Below are 17,503 nucleotides of genomic sequence, written 5' to 3'. Positions count from 1 at the left end.
GGCTCTTGTGTCTTCTGATCAGGAGCAAGTCTTGCCTTATTATTATTATTTTTTAAGTCTTGCCTTATGTGCCAGAGGCCAGAGCTTCTATTCTTCCCAGTGGCTCCTAGATTCTGTTGACCAAACAGCCTCCGTCTTCCTATAGAAACTGTGAATAAAATGTTGTCAAGGGCAAACGCATGGCCCATGGCAAATGGGGTAGCAAGTCACTGCAGAAGGATTTCTTGCAGACATACTGTGTGCAAGGCAATGGCTAGGTACTGTAGGAGCCTGGAAGAGAAATCCGACAGTCCTTGCCTTTGAGAGTCAACCTTTTATTTGAGGAGAGAACTCAGAGTAATAGTACCTGCTGCTTAGAGGGAAAGACTACCCAGTACTTAGAGCCCAGAAGGCAGCCTAGAGAGATGTGGAGCAGGTGCAAGCAGCTCTGACAGTCCTCGGAGCCTAGTGAGGAAAGACTTGGGGGGCTCTGGAGAGGAGGAAGTTCTGCTCTGTTGACTGAGCCAAGAGGGTGGTCGTGGGGTGGGGGCGCAGTATGGTTGGTTGTGCTGTGGTCCAGAGAGGGGGCAATATGGGAGCCAAAGCTGGATAGGCCAACCCATGCCTGATGTAAGAGGCCAGCCCAGAGGACCTAAGAAACAGGAATTTGAGAAGGGAACTGGTTTTGTTCAGTGTGACGATGTTCAGCCTTGGGGCTGAGGTGTGCCTCTGCAGATGGTCACATGACTGGCTCACTCGCAGCCTTCAGGTTCTTGCCTCAGGCGCACCTTCTCAGGGAGGGCTTTTGTCCTACCCCAGTCTAGCCAGCAGCACCTGGAGCCAGGTAAGCACTATCCAGGGGTTCAGGGAATGAGGAGTGGTCATCTGAGAGAGCCGTTGACATTTGACTAAGATGTAGAGAAGATGATGTGGGGGAAAACATTCCTGGTAGAGGGAGTAGAAAGTGCAAAGTCCCTGAGGCATGAGACCTTTGGTCCTGATCTATAAGCTTAATCACAATTAGTGACCGTAAAAACCTCACAGAAAGCCCTAGAGAAAAGTTTGGTGGAGTAGAGGGGTACTTGCTCGAACAACAGAACGTGTAGCTCACAAGCTGCCCACAGCCAGCTTCCTCCCTCAAAGAAAAATGTCTCTAAAGGCTTTGAAGGGAATTCTGGGTACATTTGTTGAGCTAATGATCTCTGGTCAGTTAAGAAGGCAGTTCTGCTGGAGCTGACAGATGTTTCATTCGGTTTGGGTAACTAAGGATCAGATGTGTCTTGTTTTAAGAAAATGTGTTCTTTCTGGCTCCTGAGATGTGTAGTATCTTGGATGTGGCTCAGCATACAATTTTCTTCTAAAATATTTATTGCTCTAAAAGGATTGCATAATTTAATATGCAACATGTAAATATTTGTCAAATAATTCTCCAGTAACATTCAAAATGTGCTCTTGCTGTCATTTAGATTTATGGTTGTTTCGTTCGCTCCGACTTGGCGACAGTGAAGGCTGCCATAATTCTTCTTCTTAATTCTATTCTTCCTCTTGTCTCTTGAGGTTCACCTTTATGGCCGTGACAGCTCTGGAGACGGCACTGACACCACAAGGATGGCTTTGTGCTGCTTTCATCGTTGTAGAAAGGCAGTTCGAATGTCAGACAGCTCTTGAACCAAATTAGGCCCAATTATGCCAAATTTAAAATATTGCCTTCCTTTCTTGATGACATTCTTCTCGTGCACATTTGAATTCTAGGGGATCTCCAAAGGCCCCTCCCCTCATTTGCTCTCTAGGTCCACAAAGCCCACACCACACACCCAGCGTGTGGGGCTATCTCCCTTCACTCTTGAGGGCCGCAGTGTTTTATAGATTCGCAGCAGTGACCAGGACCTTTATCTTGACACACACACATGAGAAAAAAATTTGTGTTTGATTTGTGTTTTTGTTTTCTGAATGCCACAGGGGGATTTATAAACTTTGGAACCACCTTTTCCCCCAAATGAGAATCAGGTTGTTTGGCATTCACACCCAGCCCTCTGCCTTTACCAGGGCTCAGTACTTGTGCTTAGAATGGGGCTATTTCTGATCAATTTGAGGGTCATCCAGTTGGGTGGGGGGCTGGGGGGCCTGTGGAGAGAGAGCCTGGCTTTGCTGTTTGGGGATGTGTGTTAATGTGTTATTTCTGATGTGTGGGGGGTGAGGAAGGGAGAATGAGCAGATTAGGCTGGAGCCCAAGGGGGCAGGAGCAGAGAAGCAGTGGACTGAAGTGGGCATGCGGCAGGCAGGCTGGCAGGTGTCTGCTGCTTCCTCCCCACGGACGGTGCCAGTGGGGGGGGCGGGGATGAGGGCTTTGCTCTGGGCCCAGCAGCAGTAGAGGCCCGTGTGTTTTTTTGTGTCTTTGTTTTTTTTAAGAACTTAATTTTTTAAGAATAGTTTTAGATTCATAGCCAAATTGAGGGGAAGGTACAGAGATTTCTCCTTTATCTCCTGCCCCCAACACACGCTCAGGCTCTCCCATCACAAGTACCTGCAAGCAGAGTTGTGCGTTTGTTACAACTCATGAATTACGCGGACACATTACCCACTGAAGTCCATGGTTTACATTAGGGTTTACTCTTGGTGTTGTACATTCTGTGAGTTTGGACAGATGTGTAGGGACACGTATCCATCATTATAGTATCATTAAGAGTATCCTGTGTGTGTGTTTTTTAAAAGATTTTATTTGAGAGAGAGAGAGTGAGCGTGAGCACAAGCGGGAAGGTGGGGCAGAGGGAGAGGGAGAAGCAGTTTCCCTGGCAGGGAGACCAAAGCAGGGCTCGATCCCAGGACCCAGGGATCAGGACCTGAGCTGAAGGCTCAGGTGCCCCCCCAGGTGTTGCTGATACAGGTGTGTCAGTTCTTTGTGGCCACAACTATGCCAAATAACAAGTAACTGAAATCTCAAGGGTGTGTAGGACAGTAAACATTTTGCTCAGGATGGCCCGCTCAGCTGATCTTGGCTGGCCTTGCGTTCAGCTGGAGTCAGCTGCAGATGGCAGGATCAGGAAGGTCTTGTCTGGGGTGACTTTGCCCCGTGTGGTTTCTCATCCTCCAGCAGGCTGGCCTTGTCTTACTCTCGGGGGCAGGATAAAGGGTTTCAAGGAGAGAACAAGCAGAGGGCACAAGGTTCCAGGTCACTTCTGCTGAGGAAATCACAAGGCCAAGCCCCGATATTCCCTCTTAAGGGCAAACATGCTTCTGTTTGTAAAGGATATTATTCACCAATATATTTGTTTATTTTAAATTTAGTTTTACGAAGGAACATTTCAGATGGGTACCCAAGTAGAGGGTAGTAAGAGTCCCCACATCCTAACCATCCAGCATCAGGAAGCCATCCATTTCCAAAGGCCTGTTGTAATTTTCACAGAAACGGTGGTTTTTAATGCCACTCTTTGTGTTTGTGTGGATGACGATTTCAGAAATTTAGAAAGACCCCTGTCATGGGATTTTAAAGATTTCTTTTTTTTTTTTTTTTTTTTTTTTTTAAGATTTCTTATTTTTAGGGAGAGAGAGAGAGAGAGAGCATGGAGAAGAGGCGCAGAGGGAGCAGGAGACAGAGAAGCCTCAAGCAGAAAGCAGACTCCCTGCTGAGTGCGGGGCCTGACTCAGGGCTCATCTCAGGATGCTGAGATCAGGACCTGGGCCAAAACCAAGAGTCGCATGCCCAGCCATCGGAGTCACCCGGGCGCTCCCACTGTCATGGGATTTTAGAGCTGGAAGGGATTTTAGAGGTTATTTGTCTCCACCTTTTTGTAGTTGAATACAGTGAGGCTCAGAGGCGAGGGCATCTAGTACATCAGGAGAGCCAGGTTCTAGAATGACCCTGAAGCTGCTCTTGCTGCTCCTTTGAACCCTTGTGGGTTTCTCCAAGGGGCTTTTGAGCTTTCTACCCTTGCCTCCTCCCGGATGTACATGAGCAATGAGGCGGTGGCTGGGTGATTTTGAACACCTGATTTCTTTTCCATCTTATAAAGGAAGACTGAGAGAGAGGTGTTACAGAAATCTAAAATAATAACAGGGTATATGAACTCTTAGAATATCATTTTTTCATCTGACATTTGTATCTATATAATTGGCAAATTAACTCAAAGTGATTTTGCATGACAACTTCTGGCACATGTGGCTATGACATAGGAAATGCTCTAAGTACTATTTAACTAATTGTAAATTACAAAATCCAAGTCATCCTATCAGATCTTTAGGTCAGTAACTCTTTAATGGTTGTAGGGTAATTCGGATTTTCTCTTCTTCCTCTGTCCATTATGGTAACGTCTATTTTTTCAAAGAAGTGTCCTATTTTTTTTTCTAAGTTTTAAATGTCAGTAGTCTGAAGTTTTGTAGAGTTCTCAAAATGTTTAACTGTCTTATATCATGTTTTTCTGTATTTTTGAGTTTGTACTGTTTCTCTTTTGTGACAGATATATATAAAAAAAATCTGGGATCCCTGGGTGGCGCAGTGGTTTGGCGCGGGCCTTTGGCCCAGGGCGCGATCCTGGAGACCCAGGATCGGATCCCACATCGGGCTCCCGGTGCATGGAGCCTGCTTCTCCCTCTGCCTGTGTCTCTGCCTCTCTCTCTCTCTCTCTCTCTCTGTGACTATCATAAATAATAAAAATTATCATAAATAATTAAAAATTAAAAAAATGTTAAAAAAAAACCTTAAAAAAAATCTATCCAATCAACCCTTCGGAGAGTCAACTTTTGCTCTGGATCTATTTCTACACTATTTCATCAGTTTCTACCTTTTTTTTTTTTTTTTTTTTAATTCATGAGAGACAGAGAGAAGCAGAGATAAAGGCAAAAGGAGAAGCAGGCTCCCTGTGGGCAGCTTGATGTGGAACTTGATCCCAGGACCCCAGGATCATGACCTGAGCCAAAGGCAGATACTCAACCACTGAACCACCCAGGTGCCCACCTGTTTCTGCTTTTTAAAAAATTATTTTCTACCTTCAGGTTTATTCTGTCTATAATTTTCTCTTGAAGTATAAGTTTTGCTTTGCCCACAAGTTGGGCAAAACTTCTCGTTCTGTTCTAATTCACAGTAGCGTTTCTTTTCTTTCTTTCTTTCTTTTTTTTTTTTGATCTAGAAGTTATTTCGAATTATATTTAACATTTAAAAATATTTTTTTAAGCTTTTTTTTTTAAGTTTTTATTTATTTATGATAGTCACAGAGAGAGAGAGAGAGGCAGAGACACAGGCAGAGGGAGAAGCAGGCTCCATGCACCGGGAGCCCGACGTGGGATTTGATCCCGGGTCTCCAGGATCGCGCCCTGGGCCAAAGGCAGGCGCCAAACCGCTGCGCCACCCAGGGATCCCTTTTTTTAAGCTTTATTAAACAGACTTTTAAAACCTTATTCAGAGATTATGGCCTCTATGATAACTTCTTTGAAATTTCTTGAGACTGGCTTCACAGCCTATTATTGGGCCTGTAATTCTAAATTTTTTTTTAATATTTTATTTATTTATTTATGAGAGGCACAGAGAGAGAGAGAGGCAGAGACACAGGCAGAGGGAGAAGCAGGCTCTCTGTAGGGAGCCCGATGCGGGACTCGATCCTGGACCCTGGGATCACTCCCTGGGCCGAAGGCAGATGCCCAACTGCTGAGCCACCCAGGCATCCCAGTAATTCTAAATTATAACCATGTGATAGTCTATTAAGTCATATTAAGAAAAACAGTTCTCCATATTAAGTCAAACAGTTCCACACATAAAATAATATGTAACTCCTTTTAATTAAAAATAAGAACGTTGTAGTGAAGTTGTTAAAATATGTGAACAAAGAAAATATGTTTTATTCAAGACAGTTGGGAAGTAATTTTTTAGACAGGCTAAAAAATGGGAATGGGAATGATGGTATCATTATGGTATGTGTGTGTGCTTGTGAGTGTGTGCATGTGTGTACCTATGTGTTCTTATGAGGTCAGATTTTAAGATGAAGTAGGATGTTAAGAATCCTTGGTGTCATTCAGTGTGAGTATACATAAAAGAGACTATTTTCAAGTAGTGTTCTTAAATTTGAAAGACAGTTGAAGGTGAATTTTACTTATTTCTACCAAGTCAGAGATAGGAAATTAGGGTACATGTGAAATCCCAAGTGACAGTTGGCTCGGTGGCAAAATTGGATTGGAGTCGTGGGATTGAGAGCAATTTCAAAGTAACAAAAACAGATGTATGCTTCCCAAGACATATTTATGTCAGCTCTGAATAAATTCAACACAAAGTCGGCAAGTGATGGGATATGGAGTCAAGCATTTCTCTCTGGCTTCTGTTTCTGGGATTTAAGTGACTCTTGGATTAGATACGACATCAGCCGATCAAGGGCCATTCCAGCCGAGAGAGGCATGGGCAGGAGGTGTGGAGATGAGGCTGGTGAAGAGGCAGGAGTCGTGCTTATGGGAACTGCCTAGCACAGGCTGTTAAATAAGTTTCCTGTGGCCCATTTTCTGAGACAAGGAAGGTGCATGAAGTTGGTTTATATATAAAGGAAGATGGGGGAATTAGGCCAAGTGAAAAAAGTCCATCTCAAAGGATTAGATGCTGTATGATTCCATTGGTGTAACATTCTTGTAATAATGCAGTTGTAGCAATGGAGAACAGGTTATAGGTTGCCTGGGTTGGGTTTCAGGGAGAGGAGTGGGTACCCCTCTAATGGGGCAGCAGGAGGGGGCCTGTGGTGATGGCCAGCCCTGTGTCTAGACTGTGGTGGTCTACACTTGGATTGAAATGAAAGAGGACCACTTCCCCCACTGTACACCTGAACAGGCTCTGGATTGGAACAATGCCCATTTCATGGTGGAGCTCTGGCCCTGTAATTATGTAAGATGTTGACATTGGGGTTGAAAGCTGAAGCAGGTAGCTTTCTGTAGGTCTGTTGCTATTTAAAAATCATGAGTATAATAACAAAGGAAGGCAACTCTTAAAAATGGTTAAGATGGAAATATTTTACCTATTTTGCCACCATAAAAAAATTGGAAAATTAATGAAGGCATGAATTACCTTTTATCGGTAGCCTAACCAACATGAATAGATCAACTTTTAGAAACTAAAGCAGGATCAGGCCTGGTTACTATGTGGGAATGGCACTCATTGGGAATATTAGGTGTTTGAACCATTGCTACCATGCACTGGCATCACCTGAGAGCTTTGCCCAGATACAGGATCCCGGGCCCATCCCTAGACCTCCTGGACCAGAATCTGCACCTTACACAGTTCTTGAGGTGATTAGCATGTATGCTTATTTGAAGAGCTCCAGGACCTTTTTTAGAGCAGGAAGCGAGTTTGGTGGCTAAAGATGGTAGGCTCAGGTTGGCTACATGATCCTGGACCAGTTGCATGATCTTTTGATCCTGAGTTTCCTCTAGATCCCCATCTATAAAAGGGGAATGCTCATTATGAGGATAACAATATTTCCTAGCGACTCTAGGGAGAATACATTGTAGCTTATATATACAGGGGGCCGCATCATAGGCACTCAGTAAATGGAACTATTGTGTCTATGGTGAGTTAATCACAAGATGGTTTCCAGTACTTGTGTTTCAACAATTTTAAGCAAGGGAAAAGGTGGAAGCACATGAATTTGTTGAAGGTAGAGCTCCTGTTGAGTGCTTATACTGCACGAAATTGGCACTTGGTGCCATGGGTGCAAATGAAGCAAGGTGGAGGGGTAGATGGGAGGGGGGAGGGGGGCTGGAGTCACATCTCTGTGCATCTTGGGAGCACCTTGAACCTGGGTGGGGTGGAGTCTGAGACACCACCGCAGGAAGTGGAGTTGGAATAGTCCGGGGTTTGGAGGAGAAAGGGAAAGATCCAGACTCAGGAACAGTGGGGAAGTAGGTTATTTCAAAGAGGGGAAATATGCGCATGTGCTGGGCATCATGACAAGCCTGTTGCTTTCTTCATCATTTTCCTTGAGTACGAGTTAGTGGAGAGAGCCCTGGAGCCCTAGCCCTGGTCCATTGTGGGACTTCCACAGACGCTGTCGCAATGTTCTGTAAGCAAACCGCTGTAGTGGGTTCCCAGAGTTTCCTTACATTTCCACTTTTCCGTGACCTTGTTGAGCTGGGCCTTCCAAAAGGGGGCCTGGCCCTGCCCACTCCTGTCAGGAGGGTCAGTCTGTGTGGCTTCCATACACTGGGCATGGAACCCACTTAAAAAAATCACAAAATCATAATAAATGGAAACACAAGGAACACTAGTCATGTGCTAAACGCAGCAGCAGTGACTCGTTCCTGGGCCAGGGTTGCCCATACAGTGAGTTAGGCCTTTTTTCTTCCATGTTAGATAATGGACGGGGCTCCAGGGGATGAATTCCATCTAGAGCAGTGCCAGGCTACCCTGAACTTAGTTGAGGAGGCTCTGAAGCCAGGATGCTGCACTGTGGAGGCCTTTTGGTACTGGGAGAGGCATCTCCTCATGACGGTCATGCTTTGGGAGGTCCAGATCTTTGGGGGACCTGTTCCATCCACAGTGGGAAGGGACCTAGGAGCAGGGGTAGGAGCAACTCTGGTGTATCTTGACACTAGCATATTCTCCTTTGTTGAAGGCTGGGCTGGTCCAGGCCACCTCTGAGGTCTCCTGGCTTGGCCTCCGTGCACCGTGATGGGTGGGAAGGCTGCTTTGAGCAGGCTCGTGACGGCCCTATAGGGTTATCAGCTGACTTCGTTCTGCCCAGGATTTTCCCACGGTGGCACTGAAAGCCTTGCATCCTGGGACAGCCCTGTGCCCCTGGCAGGTTGAGTTGGTTGGTCACCCTACCTGTGAAGAAGGCACTCATGTGTTGGGGCCACGGACTAAATGAAGAGAAGCTAAAAGACCTGCTGGACTACAGATTTCCTCCTTTAGCAGTATCTGGAATTCTTACTTTGGAGGAAAGCTGTGGTGTTAATTTATATTTTGGAGTGGGGGAGGATTATCACTGGGAGGGAGGCATTTGCCTAAATTTAGTTGCTTAGACTGTTTTGTTTTTAAATAGCTCTTTGCCCAGTGTGGGGCTTGAACTCATGGCCCCAGATCAAGAGTTGCATGCTCTACTAATGGAGCCAACCAGGAGCCCCAAGACTTTTTTTTTTTTTTTTTTAATTATGCCAGAGAGCTGTCACCCAGGTGGGACACGGGACAGGAGTATCTTCTTGAGGGTACTTTTCGGAGGCAAGGGAACCCCTGATCAGGAAGGGCCCTGGAGAGGAGGGTTGGATCTCCATTGCCATATGTGAAAAGTAGGATAAATACATTTCTCTGAAAAATTCAGTTACTTAAAATGCACCATGAACTTTGTGGTGAGTTCAAAATTTTCTTTGGTGTAAACAGATCTAAATCCATTGGTTTTATTTTCAGTTTTTTTTTTTTTTGAAAGATTTTATTTATTTACTCATGGGAGACACACAGAGAGAGGCAGAGACACAGGCAGAGGGAGAAGCAGGGTCCTCACAGGGAGCCTGTGGGACTCGATCCCAGGACTGGAGATCACGCCCTGAGCCGAAGGCAGACGCTCAACCACTGAGCCACCCAGGCGCCCCTAAATCCATTGGTTTTATTTTTATTTTTTATTTTTATTTTTTCCATTGGTTTTAGAATGAGGTACAAGTGTATCGAATTATTAAAAAAACAAAACAAAACATTTCATTTGTTACAAGCGGTGTCTCATAGTGATTCTACTAATAAGTTTACCTGGTCCCCCAATACTTAAGGGGCTATTGACTTATTTGTAGAGGTTTCCTAATGTTAATTCAGTGGAGGAGCCCTTTGAAAATAACTAAAAACTCATTTGTTTGCATCTGGCGGTTTACATTTACTGCCAATTTGCAAATGGCTTGCTTCTGACATAGGAGTTTTAGCTAATACATAGAGGCTGTTTCCTTATCAGTAACATGTGTGCTTAAGAAAAAAATTTTTGTACAAAGGAAAAAAGCTCATTTTTCAGAGGAGTGCCTCATTCCTGAATGTTTGCTGTAAATCGGGTTTTATTCCATTTGGGTGGCTGTGACAGAAATTTGCAGACTGCGTGGCTCACAGCAGCATTTATCGCTCCCTCCCGGTGCTGGAGTCCGACATCAGGTGCTGTGGGAGGGGTGCCCGGTGGGTCCTGCTCCCTGGCTGCCCGGGCTCTGAGCAGGTGGTTTCTTACTGCCCTCACATGGGGGAAGGGGGAAGGGCTCTCTTATCAGGCACCCATTTCATCACAGGACTCTACCCTCATGTCCTAATCACACCCAAAAGGCCCCACTTCCTAATACATCAAATGCTGAAGAGATTTTTAAAAATGCATTTAAAATGTTTCCCCTTGCAGGAGAGCTGTATAGTTTATTTCTCTAATATGTGAATGGAACCACACATGTATGGCATCCACTCAAAAACCCTAGGGTCGTCCACCTGGCGAGTTGGATGGTTCACCTGTAGATGATCTCCATCTCCGAAAGGATAGAATTCTGTTAATCTAGGACTTAAAAAAAATGTTTACATGAGTAAAATTAGATAATTAAGTCATCATAGAATGTCCAGGAATAGAAAACATTTTTTTAAAAAGAAAGCTAATTTAAGCCCTTAAAGTTCTAAGTGATGGGGAATCCCCAAAATGCAAAATAAAAGGAAGTAATTTGAAGGAAAAAGTGAAGAAAAGAGTGTTTTAACAACAGCTGCATTGATACATAATTCACATACCACACAGTTCTCCTACTTACAGTGGACAATTCTGTGGTTTTGGGGACATTCCCAGATGTATGCAGGCATCACCTCGGAGAGAAACCTTGTGCCATCCAGCTGTGACACCCCTATCCAACCGGCCCCTCCAGCCCTCGGCAACCACTCATCTACTTTAACCATTTACATTATTTATAAAAGTTTTAGGAAAGAAGAACTAGATCCTTGCCACTTTATGACCACATATGTTGACCTTTTACTCAATAAAGAACATTCAGGGACACTCAACCCCTGGGTGGCTCAGTGGTTGAGCATCTGCCTTTGGCTCAGGGCGTGATCCCAGGGTTCCGGGATCGAGTCCCGCATTAGGCTTCCTGCACGGAGCCTGCTTCTCCCTCTGCCTGTGTCTCTGCCTCTCTCTGTCTGTCTCACGAGTGGATGAATAACATCTTAGTATTCAACATTCACTTCACCACGGGAAGTGCCGCACCCATAGACCGAGTGACATGTGCCCGTTCTACCTTCAAATGTCTTACCTTAAGTTTCCTATAAGTTCCAATGTATGATAGGAATTACATTTTTTTTTAAAGATTGTATTTATTTATTCATGAGAAACACACAGCCAGGACACGGGATCATGACCTGAGCGGACGGCAGATGCTCAACCACTGAGCCACCCAGGCATCCTTCGGAGTTAAGGTTTTCACACAAGTGAGCCAAGCCCCACACATGACCCGTTTCGCACTGTGCATCAAGCCAAACTCACCTCTTGGTCATCCCTCCTCGGTCTTGCTGACCTGCCACTGAGGTCCTCCAAGTGTGGTCAGCGGCACCTGGGGACTCACTCCAGACTTCTTGAATCTGAAATTCCGGGCTGGGGTCGGCCCTCTGTGTTCCCCGAACCCCGCAGGGGGTTCTGACGCTCACTTTTGAGAACCACTGATGGGTGGCACGTACATCTTCTGGTCAGTGTTCCAGTTCAGCCTGAGAGGCTTTCTCTTCTGCTCAGGTGCATCCTGGCTCTGTGCTTTGAAGAGGAGAGGGAGGTAGCTTTCCTCAGGCTTGTCCCCCCACACTCGGCCCCCCTTTCCTGCTCCTGACTCAGGAATAGCTGGGAGGCTGGCCAGGCTGATTTTGCCCTTGACCTGTCTTGGGACAGGGGTCAGGAGAAGCGCTCAGTAAAGGTGACGAGCACTCTGCTGTGCAGCGTCCACCCGTCCCCTCTGAGCACGAGGCCCCGCCCCCGATGACGAGCCCCCCCCCCCGCTCCAGGCCCCGCCCCCGAGGATGAGGCCCCTCCCACCTGAGCATGAGGCCCCGCCCCCGAGGGCGAGGCCCCGCCCCCAGCAGAGCCCTCCCCTCTGAACACGAGGCCCTGCCCCGGGTGGGTTTGGACCCGCCCCCTAAGTCCCGGGCCCCTATCCATTGCTGTGGGCATGGCCTCTCCCATCTTGTCCTCTCTGCTAATTCTTTTCCTTCTTGTTGCATCACATTTGGAACCCTCCTCATAAACAAGGGGATAAAATTCCAACCAAACAAGCCCCAGACCCACTGGCGGCGGGTTGGCCCTGACAGGCCCCTGCCGTCCTATGCGGCCCCAGCCAAAGGCATATGGGGCGGGCGGGTCTGTGGCCGGTGCCCAAGGCCCGGCTGTGGCCGTGGGGTCTGTTCCGCCCCTGCTCACTCAGGACTCCACCCTTCTGGCTTTGCGGCTCTCCCTCTGGCTCTGTTGTCAGATGTTGTGAAAGGCCCCGCCTCATCCTCTCCAGTTATTTTTTTCTTCCAGCCCATCTGCTGAAACTGCCCCTGGCCTTGGCAGGACTGCCCCGCCCTCTCCAGCATTTTGGGCACGGTTGTCAGCGATGGAAAATGACATCCCTTCCGGGAGGAAGGTGAGAGCTGGCAGGCCTGTGCCAGGCGCAGGTTGGCGCACAGCTGGGCTGGGTTCCAGCCGCTTCCTCTCCCGTCAGCCAAGTGTCCCTGCTGTCAGCAGTTGGCTGCATCCTGACAGTGGCCTGACCTCGGGACTCCTAACCCTTTGAGGCCTGGTGAAGTGCTACACAGTTGGGGTCATCACCGCCTTGCCCCATGGATTTCTTGTGCCCTGGCAGCTATGGAGACTTTTAAGGAGATTCCCCAGCGCTAATGTGGGTGGGCCTAGTCCAATCAGTCGAAGGCCTTAGGAACAAAAACTGAAGTTTCCTGGAGCAGGAGAATTTTGCCTCAAGACTAGCATGAGCTCCTGCCTGAGTTTGCAGCCTGCCAGCTCTCAGGCTTGTCCGACCGGTTCCTTAAGATACATCTGTGTGTCTATATCTCCTGCTGGTCGTCTCTCCATCCCTCCTGAGAGCCCTGACTCACGTGCCCTGAGGAACGTTGCCTGCTGTAGAGCCCCCGAGGCCCGTTCTGCTGCCAGCCCTCAGCCCCGGACGGCTCTCCCAGGAGTCGCACTTGCATTCAGATCATCTGCAGGATTTCTGGTGCCAGCCTTCTCCCAGCATCTCCTGCTTTACGTGTTTGAAGCACAGCTCATCACCGCCCTCCACCATTTGGCATTGTTGCTGCTGCCTCCAGGGCGGGCCCCGTGGGTGTGCCACCTGTGCAGTACCCAGGGCCTCGTGCTTTAAAAGGCGCCCTGTTTCGTGTAACGCTTTGCTGTGGCTGTCTGGAAATTTCTTAAATGATTTTTGAACGAGGGCCCAGCATTTTCATTCTGCAAGGGGGCTGCAGATTCCGTAGCCGGCCCTGGTTGTCTCCATGTGGCTACTTGCCCATAACTGCAGTCCTGGAGTAGGCCCATCCTCCTCCATCTCCTGCATCTAGTCACTTCTACATACTGGACCGGCCTGTGATGGCCTCCCACTCTTCTTTGGGATCACACTGCTGCTCTAATTTGGGGCTTTGTGACGTCCCCCTGAAATAGACGCCATACTTCCTCTCCAGTTCCCCCTCCTCCCCCGCATCTTGCCACTTTCCACTCTGTTCTGCTGACACCTCTGGATTTATGTTTGTACATGTGGCTTTTAGTACAGTGGCAACATCTTCGGAAGCTCTTCCTTCAGGTCTTCCTACAAGAATGCTCCAAATTCCTGATTTTCTACTGCTTCCCTTTGTGTCAGCGAGGTGACTGAGCCGAGGTGACTGAGCCGGGTGACTTGTTACCTCCCCCTCCCCCGCCATGTGCTGTGCCAGCTCCACGCCCTGACGTAGATCCTTATTGTCCCTGGACCCATACTCTACTCTTCTCCCTACCTCAGGACAGTCTCAGATGTTACCCTGCTGGGATCTTTCTCCAGCACCTCCTCCTCTCCAGGTGGCTTCTCTCTGGATTCTTGGCACAGTTTACAACTTGTTTATAAAACTCTTTTCTTTTGGCTTTGTTTGATATTGCTTGGCCAGTGCTTCCTCACTAGACTCTCTAAGCTCCAGGAAGGAGAGAGCATCAACATCGTTCAGTTTCTGTCCTCTTCAGTCTGGCAGAGTTTGGTGCACGTAGTAGGTGGTTTATACATTCCTATTGGATAAAATTGGGAAGCTGTGTCTGGCTGTCAGCTAGATACCTGGATTTTGAAATATTTAAAGCCACAGTTTCAGGTCACACATTTCAGTTTTTAGTCCACTCTGTTGATTTTTGTGGATGGTGTAAGATAAGGATCCAATGTCATCCTTTGCATGTGGATATCCAGTTTCCCCAATTTCATTTACTGAAGAGATGGTCTTTTCCCCAGTATGTATGTTCAGGGTGCCCTTGTCAAAAATCAGTTGACTGAGATGCCTGGGTGGCTCAGACTTTGAGTGTCTGCCTTTGGCTCAGGGCGTGATCCTGGGATATGGGATCTAGTCTCACATCGGGCTCCCTGCATGGAGCCTGCTTCTTCCTCTGCCTGTGCCTCTGCCCCTCTCTCTCTTTGTGTCTCTCATGAATAAATGAATAAAATCCTTAAAAAAAAAAAATCACTTGACTTTCCATACTTGAATTTTTTTTCTAGGCTCTGTTCTGTTGATCTGAGTGTCTCTGCTTTTGTGCTGATACTATCCCATCTTCATTACGATAACTTTGTAATATTTGAAATCAGGGAGTGTGATGCCTTCAGCATCGTCTTCTTTCTCAAGATTGCTTCTGCTATTTGGGGTCTTTTAAGGTTCCAAACAAATTTTAGAACTCTTTTTTCTATTTCTGTTAAAAATGCCTTTGGAATTTTAATAGGGATAGCACCAAATCTGTATATTGCTTTGGGTAGTTGACTATTTTAACAATATTAATCCATGAACACAAGATACCTATTTATTTGTAGTTTCTTCCATTTCTTTCATCAGTGTTTTATAGTTTTAAACATATGGATCTTTCATGTCCTTGGTTAAATTTATTCCTGTGCGTTTTACTCTTTTCGATGCTATCATAAATGGGATTGTTTTCTTGATTTCCTTTTCAGATAGATCTTGATTGGGGTAGAGAAATGTGACTCATTTTTTGCATGTTGATTTTGTATCCGGCAGCTTTCCCAACTCATTTATTAGTTCTAACAGTTTTCTGTGGAGTTTTTAGGGCTTTCTATGTATAGGATTATGTTATCTGCAGAGATAATCTTACTTCTTTCTGATTTGGATGCATTTTATTTCTTTTTCTTGTCTGATTGCTCTTGCTAGTACTTCCAGTACGGCGTTGAGTAGAAATGGTAAGAGTGGACGTCCTTGTCTCATTCCTGACCTTAGAGGAAAGCTTTCCATTTTTCCCCCTGGATGAGGAAGTTACCTGTGGGCTTTTCACAAATGGCCTTTATTATGTTGAGGCTTCTCTACCTTGGCATTACTGACAGTTGGGGCCAGGTAATACTTTGTTGTGGGGATTGTCCTGTGCCCTATAGGATGCTGAGTGGCATCCCTGGCCTCAGCCCACTAGATGCCAGTAGGACCCATCCCCCCCAGTTGTGACAACCAAAAATGTCTCCAGACATTGACACATGACCCTCAGGGAACAAAATCACTCCCCAGTTGATGCTCACTGAAATAGAGAATAAAGGTAGCAAAATTGTTTTGAGTTGTGAGCCTGGGTGTCTTTATGTGCAGAGAAATTCCTGAGGTCATAGAAGAATCTATAGTATTTGGCATGCCTGGTTGCTCTCTTCTGCCTCTTACTCACCAAATGTTTTGTCAGGTGTTTTTGAAATTTACACTGCTTCATTGGAAAATTGTGTTTAGCAGCTCCTGCGAGATGCTCCTATTCCACAAATTGAGAAAAGCCTGTAGCTGCAGCCGTCAGCACTGTAAACACATCTTAGACTCTTCGTTGGAGTATTTGTTGTTCGACTCTGAACGTTATACTTCATTTTCCCCTTGGAAAATACTCATAATAGGACAAGTTGTGCTTTTAAAAATGTAATATGAGGAGATGAGCTGCAAGAGGCATGACGCATCCACTCAAATTTCACAGAGTTTGCCTTTTGTGATGTTCGCTCCAGCTTTATCCGGTGCTAAGGAGGACGTCTGGAGGCGGCCACCACATGCTCTTGGAAATTTAATTGATAGTGAAGCCAACGAGGAGCCAGAGATGACCCATTTCATGCCTGGCAAGACTTTGTGATGTGCATTCTATCAAGTAAACTGCATTTGGTTTTGATTTCAAAATCATAACATATTTATTAACTAATAACACTTCAAGCGAACACTGGGCTGCAGTTCTTTCTTTAAAAAATACTACAGACACTATTTGCATGAAATATGCTTCGTGATTTTGGTTCTTGAGTTTTGAAGTTACCTTCTTTTCATTTTAATGGGTTCATTGATTTAGCAAATATTTATTGAACAGGTGTACCTTGCAGTGGGCAGTGTTCTAGGGACCGGAGAGCTGAACAGAGTGAAATCCCTACTTGAATGGAGCTCATATACGTTTGGGGGAGAGAAACAATAAACAAGACAATTAAGCAAAAGGCATAAAACCCCTAGCATGCGATGGATGCTGAGGAGAAATGGTAGCAAGCAAGGTGTGAGTGCATAGTGTGGGGCTGATCTGAAACTTGCCCTCCAGGCTGAGGAGAGAACCTTTGAATAAAAGCATGAAAGAAGTGAAAGTCTTGCTGTGCTGTTGTCTAGAGGAGGAGCAGTCCAGATGCAGTGGCAAGAACCATGGGCTGTGGGGTGGGAACTCCTGGAATGTTCTGGAACTGCCAGGAAGCCAGAAGGCTAAGAGCAGAATGAAGAGGGGAGCTAGCAGGAGAGGTCAGAGGGACCGGGGAGATCACTTGATGAGAGAAGGCCAGCCTTGGGCAGTGAGAGTTAGAGGCAGGATAAAGACCCAGGGTGTTATTCTGTATGTTGGCAAATTGAACACCAATAAAAAATAAATTTATTATTAAAAAAAAAAAAAGATAAAGACCCAGTTCCACTCAGAAGTGAAAGTTTGAATAATGTCCTGGGGTGCTCCTTCCAGTGGATGGGGCGGCCACAGTGTCGGGGGCCAGACACCCTTCAGGACTGCTTGTGGTGAGCATGGCTGGTACATCATACTTAACTGGATTTTAGTGCCTTTTAACAGTCCTGTAACTAGATCAGGTATTCTATGGATACATAGTGGGTTGAGAGCCAGGGTCCCCAAATGTGGTCCTTGGTTGACAAGTCTGTATTTGGGCTGCTCATCTCTGTCCTTAACAGTCCTGTAACTAGATCAGGTATTCTATGGATACATAGTGGGTTGAGAGCCAGGGTCCCCAAATGTGGTCCTTGGTTGACAAGTCTGTATTTGGGCTGCTCATCTCTGTCCTTAAACTTTAGCTGTTTAGGTCAGACTTCAAGTCTGGGTGGATATTTCCCTTTGATGTAGGAAGCTTACAAATGGGATGATGAGAGTCTGTGGAG

General features: G+C 46.3%; 1 protein-coding gene and 1 long non-coding RNA gene across 5 annotated transcripts in view; one reads left to right on the top strand and one right to left on the bottom strand.

Annotated features, from left to right (window-relative positions):
- Nucleotides 1-17,503, top strand: part of ANKRD33B (ankyrin repeat domain 33B) — an 81,974-nt gene that overhangs the window by 2,500 nt on the left and 61,971 nt on the right. The window lies entirely within an intron of this gene.
- Nucleotides 10,280-11,889, bottom strand: LOC144302318 (uncharacterized). The gene is made up of 2 exons (XR_013369168.1): nucleotides 11,418-11,889; nucleotides 10,280-10,454 (listed from the first exon to the last, which is right to left on the bottom strand). It is a non-coding gene; the product is annotated as an uncharacterized LOC144302318 (long non-coding RNA).

This window comes from Canis aureus, chromosome 31 (genome assembly GCF_053574225.1).
Source record: "Canis aureus isolate CA01 chromosome 31, VMU_Caureus_v.1.0, whole genome shotgun sequence".
In the NCBI taxonomy this organism is placed as follows: domain Eukaryota; kingdom Metazoa; phylum Chordata; class Mammalia; order Carnivora; family Canidae; genus Canis; species Canis aureus.
This window is presented reverse-complemented; position numbering and strand designations above follow the sequence as displayed.